A 4,475-nucleotide genomic window follows, 5' to 3' on the forward strand; every position below is an offset into this window, starting at 1 on the left:
GGTGATTTTAGAAAAGCGGGGAGGGGGTTGAAAATTTAACAGAGTAAAATGTAAGGTGCTTTACTTCGAGCTAGAAAAAATTAACTGAGTGTGCAGGATAAGAAATATAGCATAGCAGAAGCACATAAGAAAAATGCTTGGAAGTTTTAGTAGATAGGAACTCAACCTAAGTTAATGACTGCCAAGAAAAATACTAAGATATTAAGCTGAATTAAAGGAAGCATAGATTCTAGACAGAGGTGACATATTCTGCTGATTAGCTTTCTGGAAAAGACAATATAAGAGGGTTTAGGGTCAAACTGAACTGTATTCAGGGACTTCCCTGGTGGTCCAGTGGTTGAGACTCCACCCTTCCAGTGTAGGGGGCATGGGTTCAATCCCTGGTCAGGGAACTAAGATCCCGCATGCTGCTTGGCGCGGTCAAAAAAAACAAAAAAAAAAACCAAAATGAAACAAACAAACAAAAAACTGAACTATATTCAGAAGAGAATAATCATTATGGTAAAAGAATATGAGAAATGTTGAATTGTTAGGAGACGTGTTGTTTGAAGGTGAAAGATTGGGGGGCATGATTGATTTCTTTAAATACTTAACGTGTAATCACATGGGGATGTGAGTGGAAGCTTCATTGAGATAGATTTTTAGTTCAGGATGCAAAAGAAATGTATACAAGTGACAAAAAACTAAAAATGAAATGAGGTTTCAGGAAAAAGTTTCCCCATCATTTGAGGTGCTCCAGAGAAAAGGAAACTCAACAACTTATGTCTTTCTCCCCAAGAGAAGACTCAAACCTATCAGATTCTGTTTATAATCATCACCATCATCCAAAAGCAACCTTAAAGCACCCACATGTATTGTGAAGGTAAAGTGACCAACTATCCTGATTTTCCCAGGACTGAGGGAAGGGTTTCCTGGGGTGCAGGACTTAAGGGTGCTAAACTAGGAAAAGTCTCATGCAAACCTTGATGAGTTAATCATCCCAGAGGTGAAGGAATCTTACATTAAGTGGGGCCTTTAAGGAATGGTTAAGACAAACATAAAAGATATGCAATCAGGGCTTCCCTGGTGGCACAGTGGTTGAGAGTCTGCCTGCCGATGCAGGGGACACGGGTTCGTGCCCCGGTTCGAGAGGATCCCACGTGCCGCGGAGCGGCTGGGCCTGTGAGCCATGGCCGCTGAGCCTGCGCGTTCGGAGCCTGTGCTCCGCAACAGGAGAGGCCACAACAGTGAGAGGCCCGCGTACTGCAAAAAAAAAAGATATGCAATCAAACCTTCCTTGAACCGACACATGAACAAGTGAAGGCATTGTCCTTTCTCTTCCATATAACTGAAATTTCTAGATACATGAAGCTTACTTTTAAAATACCAACAAGTTTATATATATTAGATTTATAATGTCCTAAAACATATTACATAGTTCTTTATGCTCCTTTTCAGACAATGTGGAATATAGATTTGTCTTTTTTTGAAAATATATTAAGAAAAAATTAGAATTAGAATATACAGTAGGCATAAAACAAAACAGGTAAGACTTAGGTTTTAAAGTCTGACAGATGTGGGTTTGAACTTGCTTTTGTCAATTACAACGTGTCAAGTTACTTAATCTGTGTCTCAGTTTTCTCACCTATAAACTGGGAATAACATTTGTACCTACTATGTAGAATAGTGCCCAGTAGACCATAATAAGCACTCAATAAATAGTAGGAACTTTACCATTATTGTTAATAACCACCAGAGTTATTGTCTGAGCTAAATAGCTCCAGCTGATTGCACTGTCTTCTAGATCATCTGAACAGACTCTGCTATCAGTATCTCTGGTCTGTATACTTGATCCCTATATTTTATACACAATTGAATTGAAGTACGAGGGCACTTAAAACTCCTAAGGAGCAAAGTGTATGTGCTTTTTGATGGCTATTTACTCATTTATATCTAATCCCTGGACTGTGTTCCAAATACTTGGGAGTTCTAGAAACATTGCCTTCCTATAAGTGTGACATTATAAAAATCAATCAATTAATCTACCAATTTTACCAGCAGTTTGAAGTCAAAATGATGATTTTCAAACATAATTTTCCAAAGGTTCCTCTCTTTGTTCTACCACCCATTTTGTACCAAAAAAATCTCTCTTTTTAATTTTTTTGGCCACGCCATGTGGCTTGCAGGATCTTAGTTCCCCCACCAGGGATTGAACCCTGGCCACGGCAGTGAAAGTGCCGAGTCCTAACCACTGGACCACCAGGGAACTCCCCCCACCAAAATCTTTTTTCTTATCTAATGGTTCCTCAAATACTAAAGAACTACTTGGACAAAATGTGCATCTGAACTTTATTAGTTTTCTCAGGGAAGCCCAGGAAAGGAATATTTCTAAAGCACAAGAATGAGCCTTTTAAGACAGTAACTGTTTTTCCTTTATAACCTTACCCTTGACTCTATACTGAAACAGCAGTATATAAACATACATGTGAGAATCACAAGGAGAAGGCTCTATATGTATAAAGGAACATGGGGGCACCCAACATGGCTGCACTGACGTTCCCTTCCCTCCCCTCCCCTCCTCCCACCTGCAGTCCTAAGCATTCCAACCGAAATCTGTGGGTCACCACTTAATCAACTGCACTCCTCATTTCAGTACTGGACAAAGATTACCCATTCACATTTTTCTCTTAAACCCACAGTACTGCCCTGAGGTGTACCTTGGGAGAGAAGAAATACTTCAGGAGAGCAGGTGAAGACATGTATACTGGCATCATTTGAAAGTCACAGAGTTTTCTAAAAAAAAATCTCTTCAGGGCTTCCCTGGTGGCGCAGTGGTTAAGAATCCGCCTGCCAATGCAGGGGACACGGGTTCGAGCCCTGGTCTGGGAAGATCCCACACGCCGCCGAGCAACTAAGCCCGTGCACCGTAACTACTGAGACTGGGCTCTAGAGCCGGCGAGCCACACATACTGAAGCCCGTGCACCTAGAGCCCGTGCTCCGCAACAAGAGAAGCCACTGCAATGAGAAGCCCGCGCACAGCAACGAAGAGTAGCCCCCGCTCACCGCAACTAGAGAAAGCTCGCACACAGCAACGAAGACCCAACGCAGCCCAAAATAAATAAATAAATAAATAAATTTTTTAAAAACCTCTTCAGTCCGAAGTTAACCTATTTGAAACTGACCACTGGGAGTTGGCCTCCTGTCTAAAGGTTTAACTGTAAGTAAACAATCTAAAAAAAATTTTAAAAACCTTGTTTTTGATCAGAGTGTTCAAAGAAAGACTTTTGTGGGTAAAAGTTCACTAGGCTGAAACAATAGAAACATTGGAGAGTGGAATACAGCCTTCACCCTTAAAGCAGAGGGTCCTAGTTCACCTTTGCTGGCCTCCATCATAGGAGAGTATGGATACAGCTTAGTTCACCTCTCAGAATATTTTGCAGCTTGATCTTTAATAATAGGAGAGTCAATTAGAAATTACTGTGTTCAGCAGTTGAGCATTTATCTAGCTCTAGGAAAAGTTGGGAACGAATTTCAGCAAGGTTGATCTTCACTTAGTAAATAACCTCCTGAATCATTTTTAATTATTAAAAAGTGAAAAGAAAAAAGTAGCAGGAACTTTCCCACTCCCTTGTGCCTGTATGGATCCCACTATAGATTCTCAAATTGCCTATAAAGACCACTCAGAACTGAAGAGAGATAATCAGTCTAACCCATCCCCTGATTTAAACGTTACTTTTTCACCTTTAAGAGAGAGAAAAATGAACCTAATCCTTCATTAATGAGCCTCTAAGCTAGGAGAGGCCAAAAGTAATTACTATTTCAAGAGTATGAAAGTAATTACAGGTCCATGAGTTTGCCTACGTGCTCTAGTTGTGGCAACCATATGCCAAATTATCTCAGAGTCCAGATTTTACACATTTTATCTCAGAAGTTCTTTACTCCTCAGATCAGAGATTTTTCAGTTTGTAAAATATGATTATTTTAGCTAAAGCCTCACATGCTCTGTTAACAATAATGATGTGCAAAGCTCTTTTAGGCTGAGGGAAGGCTGTTAAAGAACAAATAATCATCTTCCACACCCCCTAATGACATCTTACCAAAGTAATAGCTAGTCATATTGCCTATATGATTTAAACGCCCACCAAAAAACAGTGGTTATCGCAATTATTGTTAGAATTATCCCGTACCTCTCCTTACTCTAGTGTAAGTGGAGAAAGAAGGAGAGGGGTACTGGTTAATGTCCCTCTGAGTTGTCCTCCTCCTAGTTGGAAGTGACATGCTCTTCCCAGGTCCCCACGGCATCCTAGGCTCTTCACCAGCCATTTTCTCCATCATGGGTCACCACTCAATGCAGACCACTGCCCCAACTCCTGGACACAGTTCTCTTTGTAGGACGTTGTTCCCTGTGATGGGCGCAGCATATGAGTAAAAGTGAGGCAGGGCGCACTTCTCTTTACAGTTTCATCCCTTTATTCTCCACACCTCCACTACACTA

General features: G+C 40.9%; 1 non-coding gene across 1 annotated transcript; it reads right to left on the reverse strand.

Annotated features, from left to right (window-relative positions):
• Positions 1-2,174: 2,174 nt before the first annotated feature.
• On the reverse strand, positions 2,175-2,245 carry TRNAE-UUC (transfer RNA glutamic acid (anticodon UUC)). The gene has a single exon. It is a non-coding gene; the product is annotated as a tRNA-Glu (tRNA).
• Positions 2,246-4,475: the final 2,230 nt, after the last annotated feature.

This window comes from Lipotes vexillifer, unplaced genomic scaffold, assembly GCF_000442215.2.
Source record: "Lipotes vexillifer unplaced genomic scaffold, Lipotes_vexillifer_v1.1 scaffold400, whole genome shotgun sequence".
Taxonomy (NCBI): Eukaryota; Metazoa; Chordata; class Mammalia; order Artiodactyla; family Lipotidae; genus Lipotes; species Lipotes vexillifer.